This window comes from Chelonoidis abingdonii, chromosome 8 (assembly GCF_003597395.2).
Source record: "Chelonoidis abingdonii isolate Lonesome George chromosome 8, CheloAbing_2.0, whole genome shotgun sequence".
NCBI lineage: Eukaryota > Metazoa > Chordata > Testudines > Testudinidae > Chelonoidis > Chelonoidis abingdonii.
The window spans coordinates 15597575-15614466 of record NC_133776.1 but is presented as its reverse complement, the minus strand read 5'-3'; positions in this window follow the sequence as shown (position 1 = coordinate 15614466).

Below are 16892 nucleotides of genomic sequence, written 5' to 3'. Positions count from 1 at the left end.
ACGCCTCCACCAGAGCATGGCTTAGGTCTTGCACACCTACAGGACTCAGTATCATCTCTTTTTTAAGGCTGATCGGACGCACATTGCAGGTTCCTAGTCCATCCATTGAAAAGTTTCATCCACTTCCAAGTAGGGTTACATTCTGCATCACAAGTCTTGTGGCTGCTAGGACCCCAATCCAAAACCCATTGGCCTGAATAGAAAGACTCCATTGACATCAGTTGGCTTTGGTTCAGACCCTAATTGAATGGCTTTGCCAGAGATCCCAGATTTGCTTGACATATGACCCTAAATAGGGATTTTGATGCAATACACTCACAACATAAAGACATAATGGGGGGGCACAAGATTTGGCTGCAGTGATCAAACCTGACCAGACAGCATGGTTATGCAATACAGCCTGGGGTACTGTTGCAATCACAAGATAACATCCCTATGATACCCATGTGGATGGTGAGGAAGCTTCAGTTAATTGTTTTTTAGGAGATCTTTCTATGACTTGTCATCTTACACAGTTCACTAATATAATTTGGTATAGACAGCCTTCTCAGCCCAGCAAAACTCATGCCCATGTCCCCCAAATGCAAAGGTGAATCTCCACTTCTTTTTTTTTTTTTCAAATGTATGTTCCAGCTCCGTTCCTTATGAAAAAGTTATGAAAATGTAACCGGTGCAAACTGATCACCAAGGTGAGAGCATAAACATAGAGCTCATCAAAATGTTCCCAGTGAAATATGCTTTTGTAGGAAAATGTTATATTTTGTTAAATTCTTCTATAGGAGTTTTGAAACAACATGAAAATTTGTTTCATTCTGAAACTTTTGCTTTTGAAAAATGAAAAAAGTTTGAAATCTTAAAATTTCATATTTTCCCCTTCTCTGCCTTTTTTCCTTTCTTTTTTGCCTCTGGCTGCAATAAAATTAATAATATCCAACGGCGGTTGGATTTTTTCACTTTTTTCTTTCTTTTCTTTTTTCCACTCTATTTTTTTTCAAAACATCTCCATCTTTGGAAAAGTTACAGAATGGCAAAAGGAAAAATGTCACTCTAACTTTTCGAAGTTTTCTTCAACTTTTAAAGTTGCAAAGCTGGCAAAGCTTAGAACAGTCAGAGAGTGGGGAAAGAAAAGGAGAGGGAAAGAGAAAAAATGGGGGCAAAGGGATACTCTAAACATCCATTTCTACTGCATGTAGTGGCAAAAACGGAGGGGAAGGGTAGACTACCAAAAAAAAGTAAAATTTAGAAATTTGGAAAATATTTTCAAGAACCAAATTGAAATGAAAATTTCAATCTGAATCTAGATGAAAATTTCATGTTTTGTAATGTTCTTTAAAAATTTTAACAAATTTCAAATATAGATTTTCCATTCACAATTTTTCTTGGAGAAAAATAGATTTTTCAACCAATTCCCACTTGCCTCTGTACACAGGTTATTGACAGTTTCCACACAGCCACCCAGGGACTGGCCTTTGGGATCCAGATAAATATAGTCTTAAATAACTTGATTTTTGACAGGATGTATAACGAGTTGTAGTGTTGATGGGGAAGCTACTGCTGTAGGCAATAAGTCTGCTACAAACTCCCTACCAGGCATCTGGCTGCGCTGAGCCACTGCCTCTGTCCTTCAGCCAGCGTGTTCTGTGATCTCTGGTCACAAGGAGAGGAAGCTCCTTTTGTGAAAGTCAGCACAGTCTAGTAGACTGAGTAAAGGACCATTCCCAGCTCTGACACCATATCCCTTTTTGGCCAGGGTCAAGTCACATAGGAGAAACATTTAAAACTTGGGCACCCAAAACCAGGCATCTCATTCAAAGGCATGGATTTAGGTACTTAACTTTATACAACACACATTTGAAAATGTAGGTCCTAACCATTCTGCATCTTTTTCCTTCGGTGCAGTGGGGATAATCACATATAACAATTCAGAGGGCTGTGGCAAAATCAGGAAGTTGTTGTTTGTAAAGTGCTATGTCAGTCCTTAGCATACACCAGAAAACGCACAAATCCCTCACCTGCCCCAAGTATTCAGCCTACAAAAGGAGAAGGACAAATTAATAAATACTCCTGATTCTTAAAGTTGAGCCAATGTTTCAGCATCAGTGATGCTGCTACATAAACAAAGAAGTAAAAGAACATTGGCTTGTGTGCCATAAGAAAACAGTCATTACCATACTTGTTCAGACCAGTGACTCAGTCTAGTTCAGCTGCTTGTCTGACATTGGCCAGTACCAAATGCTTCAGCGGAAATGCAAGAAACACAATGGTAGGTAGTTATGGAATAAGTTGTCCACAGGGATAGTTTCTTCCTACTTTCCAGGAGTTAAGGCTGGTTTATCCTGTGACACGTGGGCTTTACATCCCTTCCAAATTCTGGCTGACTCTGATACAGATAACAAAAACATCCAGAGTCCAGTCCTTGTTTGAATCCTGCTAAACTCTTGGTATCAATAATATCATATGGCAATGAATTCCATTGGCCATTGTCTTTTAAAGTAAAACAGTGAAGACCACCAATGGTGAAAAGTTGATAAGAAATAAATTTTAAAATCAAATGTCTAATCATTTATTTAAAACTTTTTTACATTACTTTAACACTTCTGAATCTCTTAAGAATGGGTGATATATTTTAGTAAGCTAAAAATCCTATTGATCTGTTATTTTAAAACAAAACATTTTAAATAGAGGGAGAGGATTCAGCTAATATTTCAGTAAATGTAAACAATTTCTTTATTTGTCATAAATAATTCCCTGTAAATATTATGTTACTTTGCTTTGTCTTGATATAATTTTGCTCACCTTTTTAAAGTCCAGTGAAGATATAAAGCACTAAGTAGATACTAAGTTTTATTGCTATTTATTTTGCACATTAGTGCAATTTACATTTTGCATGCACCTTCTTCAGAGAAAAGTAACTATTTTCATTTGGCCTCTCAACATTTGCTCATTAGACTGCACTTAACAAAATTGTATGTATCTACTCATATCCTTTAAAAATATCTATAGAATAATAATCTTCACTGTATTTTCTAGGAATGAAAATGATGAAACATTCTCCTCTGTAAACACACACACAGCAGTTTATTATCACGAGAGAGAGCAGAGATGATGGAAAGCTATTGTCTTCAACCAGCCCACTGGGTAAAATAAGATGTATGGATACCACTTGCTGGCTTCCCCGTTGGTAATATGGTCTAGTATAATGTGTTACTGTGCTAATGGTGTCTGTGTATCATCTGTAGCCCCTCTCACCCAAGTCTGAGAGTAGAGAGCTTGTGTGATAAGTAGAGAGAGATCCCAGAGTTGGATTTTACTTCAGGAAATGCAAAACACACTGTAATCATTCTTAGATTGTGCCATGTAAAGCAGCAACTCGCCATTTCTTCTTTGAATGATGGTCCCTATTATATTCCCCTGAGGGTTATATGCATGTTCCGTGAGTCCAGAGCTGGAGCTTTTGAAAGAAGTAGTGTTCACATGGTTCTTGCTCTGCCACATGGTTTTGTCCAAGGCGATAAAGGGCAGGGCGGACTGACTGCAACCTCAGTTCCTTCTCAGCACAGCATGATCTGAGTTGGAGGCTCTTCTGTTCTCTTATCTCTTGTGATGCACTTCTGTATACTGAGAAAATAGACTTTCTTTTATTTCTGTACATAATGTTTTTTTGTCATAGTTTTAGTGTTAGTAGTAGTTTTTAGGATTTTAAGGACTTTGGGATGCCATTTCACCAGTTACTCCTGTTGCCCCCCAGCAACTTTCCTGGGTGCTGGATTATGTGGAAGATTCCAGGGTTCAAAATCTGCACTTTCTGCCCTCACTTGTTCTCAGTCAGCAACGAGCACCATCACAACCTTTACTGCTTGTGCCATGTCACATCCAAGTGCAGTATCTGCCTCCCCTTCCTTGTCCATACCCAGGAAAGCTGGGCTGTCCACCTCAAGAAACACCTCATGGAGTTCGCGAAAAGGCCACAGTCGGATCCAGGCCAAAAAACCCCATCAGCCTGAGCAATCTAGGAGTTCAGCTCCTACCACAGAGACCCACCTCCCAGAGGATTCAGGGGACCTGGGGTCTTCAGCGGCGGGGGCCCCTGCTTCAGCAGTAATTCAGTGGCAAGGGGTCCTTCCACTCCGGGACTCGCCGCCGAAGTGCCCCAAAGACCCGCGGTGGGGCCCCCCGCCGTTGAATTACCGCCAAAGACCCTGCACTTCTCGTGGGGGCCCCTGCGGGGCCTGGGGCAAATTGCCCCATTTGCCCCCCCCCAGGCAGCCCTGCCCAGTCCTGTTCTGCTGGTACCATTGCTATGGACCCTGCATCCAGGCCTTGCTGTGAGGCAAGGAAGCATGCACATAAGCATGGCAATAAGTCTTCCTCCAGGCCCAAGAAGGATACTGCTCCATCCACAAGTTCTGGCCATGGAGAAGCGGCACGTTCCAAGGCACTCAAGCATGACAAGAAGCCACACAGACCTTTGGATCTGTTGGTTCCATCCACCGAGCCTCATACTCCGGGCTGGCTCCAGGGTTTTTGCCACCCCAAGCGACAGGAAAAAAAAAAAAGCTGTGTTCACTATCGGCAGCACTTCGGCGGCAGCTCCACCGCATTGCTTTCTTATTAGGCGGCACTTTGGCAGCAGGTCCTTCCCTCTGAGAGGGATTGCGGGACCCACCACCGAAGAGCCAGACATGCCGCCCCTTCTCCTTGGTCGCCCCAAGCACCTGCTTGCTGCGCTGGTGCCTGGAGCCAGCCCTACTCATATGCCTTCCAGGTCGGCACCGCAATGGTCAAGGGAGTTGCTGGTTCTAAGACAGACCTCCATTCCAGTTCCAGTTCCTAGTGAGGAGCGCATTCTGCTGATGCCGAGGAGACTCGGGTCATCCCCCAAGCCTCATGAATCGTTTACCTGACCTGAGGAGAGGTCTCCACACCCTCATGTGCCATCACCTCCTTGGAGGGTGCATTCCCCCATGCTAGACCTGCCTCCTTCAGGCTATGTTCCCACCCACTCCCCTAAGGCTCCTGCAGTTCCACCGGCACCACCATTTTGACTGGACTCTAATTTCTCAGGATCGGAGGATTCAGACAGGGCTCAGGGTCTGCCCCTCCCATACCACCAGTGTGACTACCCCCCAAGGCCCTGCCAGCTCAATGGCAATATATTCTGTAACTTTAGCACCCTTGTGGCCAAGATGGAGTCTACTCTGCAGGCAGCTCTGGCCAAGAGAAGGCACGCACAGGAATGCAGCAAAGAAAGTTCCTTCCGCCCCAGGAGCACCTGTTCCAAACCCCCATGAGTGAACGAACACACACAAGTACAATTAATATCAGAAAGGGAAATATTTACTTACAGAGGGATGAAGGGAGAAAAACAACAGGAGGATATATAGGGAAAGCAATAAAACGGATGCATTCAACACAAGGCCCCACAGGCCCAGAGGCATCAGTCTGAAAGGGCAGACACCAAGCAATGTGTCTACATACAGTGTTCAGGAGTCCTGGGCAAAGTTCCAGTCCAGTGGTGCATCTTGGGTGCTCCTGGTCGACTTCAGTGCCCATAAACTTTCCCAACAAACTGTGCCTACCCAGGAGGTAGGGATAACGGAGACAGTCAGAGCCCCACTGCCTGGGCTTGGCTCTCCTTCCTCCCATCCTTCAGTCCCTCACCAGGGGGCAGCCCTGGCTTGGACCTTCCTTCCCCTCTCTTCAATCCCTCACCTGGAGGAGGCGGGGCTCCAGCTGTCAGCCCCAGGGTGGCAGCAGCATTGTAGAAATAAGGGTGGCAATAGGGCACTAAGTCTGATCTGAAAAGTGATGACAAATGTCACTTTTCACTTTGCCTCCTTTACTTCTGTGCTGCTGCTGGTGCGTTGCTGCCTTCAGAGCTGGGTGCCCAGCCAGCAGCCACTGTTCTCCGCTCTGCCTTCAGAGCTGAGTGCCCAGCCAGCAGCCGCTGTTCTCCGCTCTGCCTTCAGAGGTGGGTGGTGGTATATGTACTTGGGGCAGGGGCGGGGGCTGATCAAATAGATTTGAGAACCACTGCTCTAGAGCCACTCTGTGATCGCTGGGCATCTACACACCAGCACCCAAGCACAAGTTCTACTACCCACCTCTGACTCAGTGATTCAAAGCTCCCCAGTTCTTTCAGTAGCAGTCCTATGAGCCTCTTCGCAAATGGCAGAGGACCCAGTGACACCGTCCCTTGGGTTCATCATTGTCACAACCTTCAGCTTCCCATACCCAATCCTCGCAAAAATGTTCTGAGTACACTTAGAGAGCTGCCAACCACCATGCCTTATACTGTGCCCCTGATGCACCCCTTTTGGAGGCTGCCTAGCATTCGTCTTACCAATATGGAGTGCGACAACAGCAGACAAGTAGGTCCTGGATGTCATTCGACATGGCTGTACAATCAAGTTCCAAACGCTGCCTCATCCACATCCCCTGCCCAGAGCCTGCTTCAGAGTTTGCTCTCACAACAATATCCTAGAAGTGGAGTCCTTGCTGAAAAAGGGCACCATCTCAACTGCTTCATAAGGAAACCAAAGTTTGTATGGTCACTGTGGCAGCCATCCCTTCCTCAGAAAAAGGCATGTAGTTCACGACTCTCGATATGCAGGATGCTTACTTTCATGTGGATATCCATTCTACCCACAGATGTTTCCTGAGATTCACAGAGGTCATTGTCACTTCCAAAACAGGGTTTTTCCGTTCGGACTCACCACTCCCTTTTGAGTCTTCGCTATAGTTTTCTTGGTAGTGGTGGCTCACCTCCGGCGTCAGGGGGTCCTTGTGTTCTCTTATTGAGATGAGTGCTTCTGGCAGCCTGATTGAGAACGGAAACTCGAGCCTCAATCTCTATGCTGCTCACACTCCTCTTCTCCCTCTGGGTAAGCGTAAACACTGAAAAATTGACTTTGGACCCCACTCAGTCTGTAGAATTCACTGGAGCACACATTGATGCGACCTTGGTGCACGCTTACTTACCAGAAGACAGGTTCCAGATCCTGCAGGAGCTAATTTCCAAGGTGATATCCAGTCCTTCTTTTCTGGCCAGGGCCTCCCTTTCTCGGTCACATGGCAGCTTGCACTTATGTGACTGCCTTTGCTCATCTATGCTTTTGGTTTCTACAACTGTGGCTCCAGTATAGGCCTGAGACCTGATCAGCACCGCCCCCCAACTCCATATAAAACCAGCTTTGGTGAAACCCTAAAATTGAAAAAAAGAATGTTCTGCAGTTGATAAAGCACCTCCATCTCACGAATGTCCCTAACGAGAGTAATAACCACCAAGGTTGTAAAGTAGAGACAGCCAGGTGCTGGGAAATTAGGGAGGATACAGAAAGAAACTCAATATATGGGAAGATAAGCTCTGACCAGCATTTTAATGCCAACCATCTGCATAAGCAGAGAAGGTCACAACTAAGTTACAATTTTGGCATGAAAGATAAAATGTAAAAAACTTGGGAAGGAAGGAGGCTACATAAGTGCCAGTGAGTAATTGGTTAAATTGTTGTTATTTAGGAATGGGATAATATGATAGGTTTAGTAAATTTGAAGGAGGTAGCTAGTTTTACGTATATAATGTAAACAAAAAACAATGCCCTTTGGGAACAATTTCCTGACTGCAGTTCAACATCAAGCTGCTGTAGAACTGATAAATGAAATTGTTTTTAATTGTTCACTTTATTAATGTAACTTCTGTTCACCATTCACTATACTTGCCTGCATTGTAACTTCTGTTCACTGTTTGCCATATTGTAATTCAAACCCCATTTTAAAACGCTCACTCCATTTTGTAAAAGCTTCCTCCAACCTTCATTTTTGCAAACCCTGCTGTAATCTTATTAGTTAGTTTAGATGTGTGAATGAGGCAGAATAAGGTGGGATATAAAGGATGAGCATAGCTAACGCAGCTATGTACTTGGATTTGAGTAGTGAAGTTCAACTACAACGCTTGAAGACGTAGACAACAGCTGATACAACGTAAAATAGCTCCACCCTCCCTAAAAAGTAAAAAGCTTCACTGAAGAAAAAGAAAGAAGGAAATCAAGGCCAGGTCAAGGTGAAAGTCACGGCTGCAATGATGGGTGATCAATCCAAACCCAAAGGCAGCGTGACACAGCAAGGACCTATCATAGACTTTGAATCCAAACTAAAAGTCTGTGAAATGAAGGGTGAGTAAGAGACTTTTTGGGTAACTTTGTTGCGACATGGAGCCAGTGTCTGCTGATTATTTAACAACAGCAGATGAAGCAACTCTATGAACTAACAAGGGAAATCCCTAAATGGACTCTTGACAGTATGAGAGAATTTTGGAGTCATGTGTTTCTGCTCGCGCTAGTTTAAGGAGCATCAGGTGCACTGACTGGACAATTTGTTCATCTTGTTGTAGAGGATACGTGGCCAGTATTCTTGTCCATAGCACTTGGACTGGTCAATATAATCTATTACACTCTCAGATAATTGTATGAATGATTGTGTGAATGGATATATAGGAATAAGTAGCCAAACAACGTTGTTTGCTGTTATCTTTTATTTTATTATGGTATTTTAATAAATGTGACAAATGTCTTGTCCCCTTTAATAAGATCCTGCTAGTTTTTATTGGTATAACACTGCTGGAACTCTGACCCCTCTTCATGACCATGATGTGCAGAGGCATCACCGGGAACCCCAGATGAATGAATCCTGACTTGCTATCGGGTGAAATTTGTTTGTATATTGGCATTGGTGAGCATAAGAGATTTGCTTGATATATGTATTCTCTGTATGTTGCTAATAAATAGATGTTTGGAGCACAGCTGTGTAAGGCTCTTTCACTGGGAAAAGGTTCTGCAGATCCATATTGCCCTGAGCTGCAAGAGAAAGAGCAGGTACTTAAATTGATCAGGTTTCTTCCTGACCCCCTTGGGTAAGAACAGGTGCCTTTACCCTGAGAACCTCAGAGCGGAAAGGGTGGGAGTGCCTAATTGAATAGGTCACGCCTTGAATCCTCGGTAGGACATAGGCGTGGTGCCCAGTGGCATAGCCAGGTTCTAACATCAGGGGGAGTGAACACATAAAAAAGGTGCCACCCAACATATCAAATTACACCTCTATCTCGATATAACGCGACTTGATATAACACAAATTCGGATATAACGGGACAAAGCAGTGCTCCCCTCCTCTCCCCTCCCCTACCTGATTAGCTGTCTGTCTCCCTCCTGCTGGGAGACAGCTAATCGGGGAGGCAGGGAAGGGGCAGGATTTATGCAGCACACTAGGGGAAGCCAGCAAAGCCTGCCTGCAAGAGCTTAGTTCTTCCCCTCCCCTCCCTGCCGCGCAATCAGCTGTCTCCCTCCTGCTGGAAGATACAGCTGATCGGCAGGGGCAGGATATGCAGCACGCTGGGGGAAGCCGGGTAGGCCAAGCTTCAGAGCAGAGTGTGGGCCCCACCCGTGGTGCCATGGTAACCCCACCTAAGGCGCGGCTTTTTTGAAAATGTGCTGAGGCGAAGCAGGTGCTTCCCCTGCACCCACTAGCTACGCTACTGGGGGTGCCCTAAATTGAGCAGGTAACACCAGAGGGTTTACTTTCCCATGAGACACTCAATGGACTTTCCACTCACTGTTTCCTGCAAACTTCTCTCTTCCCTCCAGTGGTGGACAGCTCCGAGCCAGGTCTGTATCAGAATATCATTCCTTCGGTCTTCCCCCTCCACAACAATTATCACAGACACATCATTCCTGAGTGACTGTATGACTCAGGGGACTTGGACTGCTCAAGATTCCTGGATGCACATCAACATCCTGGAGCTTTTGACTGTGCAGAGAGCATGTCATGCATTTCTCTCGATCATTCCCTCCTGTCACATCATCAGCATGTCTACTACATCAACAAGGAAGGGGGTACAAGGTTTCCTGTGTGCGGAAGCAATTCGCCTTTGAGATTGGTGCATTGCCCGCAAGATCCTGTTGTCAGCAGCATACCTTACCAGAGCTCAGAACATGAGTGGGGACACTCTCAGCAAGAAGTTCATGACTGCCCATGAGAGGAAGCTTTACGACACTGGTCATCAGCATCTTCAACTGATGGGGGACTCCAACCAGGGACCTCTTCACCTCCCACACCAGCTGCAAATGTACCCAGTACTGCTCCAGCAGAAGGCTTTGAACTCTTTCCCAGGGTGATGCCCTCGCCTTCCACTGGTTTGATCAGTTCATTTACGCCTTTCTCCCTCCACCTTTTCTGTCAAAAGTCCTGCACAAGGTCAGGTTGGAGACAGTGATGGTCATTCTGATAGACCCATTCTGGCCTCTCCATTTCTGGCTTCCCCTTCTCAGCATGTCAGTGTGCTCCCCACTTCCGCTGCCACGTCTCCTGGAACTACTCACGCAACAGGGCAGACAGATTGGGCATCCTGATCCCCAAACTCTTGACCTCCAGGCTTGGTTTTTGGATAGGCATCTTTGTTAGAGTGGGAATGCTCATAAGCAGTACAGAATGTCCTTTTAAGTAGCAGAAAGGAGTCCACAAGGTGATCCTATGAGGCCAGCTGGAAGCATTTTACCTCTTGGGGCCCAGCAAAAGGGGTTTGCCCCTGAGGATATGGACTTTTCCCTTTTCCTAGACTACCGCCTCTTCCTAAAAACATCTGGCCTTGCTCTGGAGGGGCACTCTGTCTTTACTCTCCCATTGAATTCTAGGTTTTGGAAGGCCCTTCTTCGCATCTCCCCTCCTGTTCAGCCAGGTGCTCCCAAATGGGACGTCAACCTTGTCTTCGTGATGTTAATGATGTCCTCCTTTGAACCTCTGGCCTCATGCTCTCTCCTCTCCATGAAGGTCGCATTCCTGGTTGCTATGATTTCTGCGAGAAGGGTTAGTGAGCTGAGGGCCATAATGGTGGACCGCCCCTTTATGACATTTAATAAAGATAAAGTTTCCCTGTGCTTACACCCCGAGTTCCTCCCTGAAGTTGTGTCTTGTTTTCATCTCAACCACTTACCTTCTTTCTTTCTGAAGCCTCATGCTTCGACAGAGGAAAGGCACTTTCATTCCCTTCATGTTCACAAGGCCCTGGCCTTCTACCTGCAGAGGATGAAACCCTTCAAAAAGTCCCCTAGACTATTTGTCGCTATAGCTGAACTTGTTAAGGGGCAAACGATTTCCACTCAGAGGATTTCGAAGTGGGTGTCAGGGTGCATTACACGCTGCTACCAGTTATCAGGGCTATCTCCACCCCATGGGATATGGGCTGACTCCATGAGGGCACAAACATCAACTATGGCTGCGCTTCACAACATGCCTCTTACAGATATATGTAAGGTGGCCACATGGGGCTCAGTAATACCCTCTCTTCCCATTATACCATCTAATTTAGTAGCCTGTCTGACACTGGCCAGTACCAAATGCTTCAGAGGCAATGCAAGAAATTTATGGTAGGTAGTTATGGAATAAGTTGCCCATAAGGATAGTTTCTTCCTAACTTCCAAGAGTTAAGTCTGGTTTATTCTCTGATACGTAAGGCTTTATATCTCTCGTTCAGAGCAGCTGTTCTCCGTTCCGTGGTCCCATCATCTTAGAATCAGAGAACATCATAGAATCATAGGGTTCGAAGAGACCGCAAGGGTTATCTAATCCCTTGCCAAGGTGGAGGATTTGTTATGTCTAAACCATCCAAGATAGATGGCTATCTAGCCTCCTTTTGAAAACCTTCAGTGAAGAAGCTGCCACAACCTCGTGAGGCAGTCTGTTCCATTGTCCTACTGTTCTGACAATTAGGAAGGTTTTTTTTTCCTGAGATCTAATATAAATCTGCTATGCTGTAGTTTGAACCCATTGCCTCTTCTCCTGCCCCTCTGTGGCAAAAGAGAACAACTTTTCTCCGTCTTTTTTATGGCAGTCTTTCAAGTATCTGAAAACTGTTATCATGTCCCCCCTTAATCTCCTCTTTTTCAAACTTAAATATACTCAGTTCCGTCAGCCTTTGCTCATATGGTTTCATTCCGTTCCTTTGATCATCACTGTCACTTGCCTCTGGATCCTTTCCAGTCTCACTGCATCCTTTCTATACCTTGATGACCAAAACTGGACAGTACTCCATCTGAGGCCTAACCAGCACCGAGAAGAGCAGTACTATCGCCTCGCATGATTTGTATGCTATGCCTCTGTTAATGCATCTAAAAGTTCATGTGCTTTTTTTGCAACAGCGTTGCATTGCTAACTGATGTTGAGGTTGTGATCCACCACAACTCCCAGATCCTTCTCCGCAGTGCTGTTGCCAAGCCAGTTTCCCCCCATTCTGTATTTGTGCATTTGGGTTTTCTTCCCTAAGTGTAACACCTTACATTTGTCTTTCTTGAATTTCTTTTTGTTATCTGTAGCCCAGTTCTCCTTTTATCAAGGTGCCTCTGAATTTTAGCCCTATCCTCCAAAGTATTGGCAACCCTCCCACACCAAGCTTTTGTCATCTGCAGACTTGATCAGTATGCTCTCTAACCTACATACAAGTCACTCATAAAGATGTTAAGCAATACCGAACCCAGAACAAGATCTCTGTGGAGCCCCACTTGAGACCTCCCTCCAATCCAATAGCATTCCATTAATAGTTACTCTTCCTTGCAACCTTCTCCTATGTAGGTACTGCTTATTAGTCACCCTCAGTGGAATACAATATGGACCATCACTTTGAAGAAGAGGAGGAGGTTATTTACCTGGAACTGGAGGTTCTTTCAGATGTCTGGTCCCTATCTGCATTCCACCTACCTTCCTTCCCCTCTGCTGTGGATTTCTGGTTTGCGATGGAGGAAGGCACTGAGGGTGTGGTTGGTATGCTTCACCTTTTATCGCTTCTAACAAAACCATGAGGCGGAGCAAGGGCGCCATGTGTGTAAACCAATGGACACTACTACTCTCAAAAGCTCCAGCTCTGGATGCATGGCACATGGTATAATGCTCAGTGGACTACAGATAGGGCCCACACATCTCAAAGGGCCTCCAGTTACCGATAAGTATCCTCCTCTTTCAGATCTTTGGACTCCCAGAGACTGGGAGAATAGAGGACCGACTGCCTGCTTCTGAATGTTTTGGCGAGAGCATAGCAAGAGCTATTTCTGGCCCTAAGAATGAGCTCTAGACTTATGCAATAGGTAAGCACTGTGCAGCAAATCTATGTTTCCTCGTAGTGAAGTCTGGTCATAGTGACTAGTGACTGTTGTTTCTATAGTAGCACCAATTCCATCTCTTCCTTTTAAAAATGAACCATCCACCCTTTGTGCTTTATTTTGGACAGTCGCAGCTATGGGTATAAACTGAAAGTTCCAAAAAGATGTGAGACCCTAATCACAAAAGGGTTTATTCACCCCCACCAAACTCTTGCTTTACAGAAGCAGGTGGCACTGCGGCAAGAGACAATGCATTTGCAAAGTGACAGGTAAGAAAGCAATCTGGACATGGAGAATAATACCAGCCATTGACTAGCACAATGTCACTCACTTCCAGTGTGTAAGCTTCTGCTAGATTCATGCAGAAGGTTGCATTTTAGAAGACTGCTGCCATGCCACATTTAGCCCTTGTGTTAAGAGTGCTTTGCCATGGAATGGCACTTGAATTTCATGCTTGTTAACTCTTGTTCATATAGGAATAGATTTTTTCTAAACAAAATGGAGCAGCTGGCTGCCCCGCCTTCAGGAACTCCCCAGGCTGCTCCCAACTCTGGGAGACTTTCTGGGCTGCTCCCAGGGAGTTGGGCAGCCTGGGGAGTTTCGAGGAGTCAGGGGAGCCCTGGGATTTTCATGGCTGCCAAGCTCCCTGCTCTATGATGGGAGGACTAGGGTTAGGGTGACCAGATGTCCTGATTTTATAGGGACAGTCCTGATTTTGGGGTCTTTTTCTTATAAAGGCCCCTATTACCCCCCACTCCCTGTCCCAATTTTTCACAGTTGCTGTCTGGTCACCTTAACTGGGGGTTCTAAGATCCCCATCCCCAGCCAGGGCTACCAGATATGCCAGACTCCCTGCCCATAGGTGAGGGAACTATGGGTGCTGGGGGTGCTGCAGCACCTCCTGGCTTGAAGTGGATTCCATTATATACCGGGTTTACAGCTTGGTGCAGTGGCTCTCAGCACCCCCCACTATAAAAATTGTTCCAGCACTTCTGCTTCCTGCTGCAAAGCTAAGAGTGTAGAGTCTGGGCTTCTAGGCTCCTTATAGCAGGGACTCTGGAAACCCTGGGATCGCCATCCCTAGGACAATCCACATGGCGGGGCTGCCCCACAGATACAGCCCCTGGAATCCTGGGCAGTCCAGCCACCCACCAGGTGACCTATCAGAAAACCAGGGCAAAAGTTCATTGAAACAAAAACATTTCAGTGAAACATTTAGTTTTAGATTAATCTGCATTTACTAACCAAAAATCATTTTACTGGCAAATACCCAACCAGCTCTAGTAAGAATCCCTTTTAAATCAACTTGGCCTTCAGAACATGGTGAATGCCACGGAGTTTCTGTGAAATGAATACTCCAATCCAGGGGAATTTTAAAGGGCAATTGTTTCAGAGAACGCCTGCCCTCCATGATAAGTTACAGTTGCATTTATAAACTCCATCTAAAATCACTAACTTCTCTACAAAACAGCATTGTGTCTGCTTGATAGACTGTTCACAAAGAAACCCACTCAACATACCAGGGAAAGATTAAAGCAGATTCCAGGGGCCGGAGACAGCTTGAACAGAGCAGATAATCAAAGGCAGACCACAGAACTGTCTTCTGTGAGATCCATTGAGACAGATCCTATTTGCTTCCAAACTGAAAGTCATCTATTCCATAGACTATTCAGTAGCATAGTGCATCCAGAAATTAAGTACATGATTTTGCACAGTCCTAGCTAAGACAGGTTGTGGGGATTGAACATGAGCCAGCATCACCCAAATTACCCATCAGTTCTGGATCAATATTTTAACCCGTGATTCTTTTAAGCCAGGAGAGATCTGAGTTCAATTACTTTACAATTCTCTTTTTTGCTACAGAATCTGGATCGAACACAAGAAAATATTTCCTTGTAAATATTCTCATTCTCATCTGAATTGAGGGAAGAAAGGATGGTTTCCAAACAGATCAATCATAAAAGTACAGCTGTCAGCATATTTTTAATACATCATCATATAACTGGAACGGAAGGACTGGCATTTCATCAGCACTATCCTCTGAAGTCATAAATACTCTGTGAATAGATACAGTTGCACTTGTAAAATTTAAACAATATCCAGACTACAAAGTACATTAACATGCCACTGTGTAAGGGCCATGGAAATAGTCCTGAGAAGGAAAATTCAGATCTGGTTTTTGAATCTCTGACAAAGGCCAGGAAGGTGTTTCAATCCAGTTCCATCTCTAATAGGCTATTTCAACCAATGCTGTTTTACCAGGCCTCTCCAGTGGGCTTTCCCTGGGTCTTTTTTCTTGTGTGAAGCAGGAATTATCATATATGTCTAATAATCTTAAATCATTTGATTTTTGACAGGATGCAAAATAAAGTTCACAGTTGTAGGGGCAGTTACTGCTGTAGACACAGAAGCCTTGTATACACTTACTGGGGGATCAACGTGTGGCAATCAATGCATCAGCGGTCAATTTAAAAGGTCCTGTCTAGTAAGACCTGCTAAATCGACTGCAAATCGCTCTCCCATTGACTCCTGTACTCCACCGGAATAAGAAGAGTAAAGGAAATCGATAAGAGAGTGTCAACATAGCATAGTGTGGACCCCGTGGTAAGTAGATCTAAGCATGTCACCTTGAGTTACGCTATTCGTGTAACACAAACTGTATAGCTTTGATCAACTTTCCCCTGTAAAGTAGACAAGGCCTGAGTCTGCTACAAACTTTCTACCAGCAGTCTGACTGCACTCAGCCACTACCTCTGGCCTTCAGCCAGTCTGCTCCATGATCTCTAGTCACAAGACGGGGATTTTCCTTTCGTGAGAGTCAGCACAATTTAGTAGTCTGAGAGACTGTTCCCAGCTCTGACACTGTCTTCCTTTGTGGCCATGGTCAAGTCACATAGGCCAAAATTTTCAAACTTGGGCGCTCAGAGCTAGGCACCTAATTCAGAGGCATGGATTTAGGTACTTACCTTTATACAACTCACATCTGAAAATGTAGTAAGCCCTAACCATTCTGTGACTTTTTCTTTGAAGTGGGGATAATCACATATAACAACAATTCAGAGGGCTGTGGCACAATCAGGAAGTTGATGTTTGTCAAGTGCTATGTCAGTCCTAGAATACACCAGAATACACACAAATCCCTCCTAGTTGTGGGATTTGTAGGTACTCAGCCTGCAAAGGGAGAAGGTAAATTAATTAACAAACTTGATCTTTCATCAACAGTGATACTGCTACAAAGGGGACGGAGATGTTTCTTTCCAGTAGGGAATTGCATTCCGTTGAGGACTGAGATTGGAAAAATGGGGAAATAGAGCTGATTTTCCATCAAACGCTCAATTTTCTCTTTGAACACTGTATAGACACAAACCACAGATGAGTATTTTGGAATCTTTAATCCAAGCACAACACCCCTATCCCCCCAGCATTTCTCTTTCCTTTTTGTACATTGGGGTCGGTGTAGGTCATTTCCCTCTGACCACTTTCATAGCTCTGCCTGAGCCCTTTGTCAGAGCTAAGGTTTAAAAGTGCAGCTGATGCATGTATGGGAGTTAATTCTGAAATTGCTATACACTGGTAAAATGGATCTTAATACTGCATGGTGCTGAGTGTCTCCGGAGAGGTGCTGAGGACCCTAATCTGAGAAGAGGCCGGAACTGGGAACTCAACAGAAGCTGAGGGTACTCAGCACCTGGCATGATCAGACCCATAAACTGTTTCTTGGTCGACTGAATGTCCATGTTCATATTTGGGCAT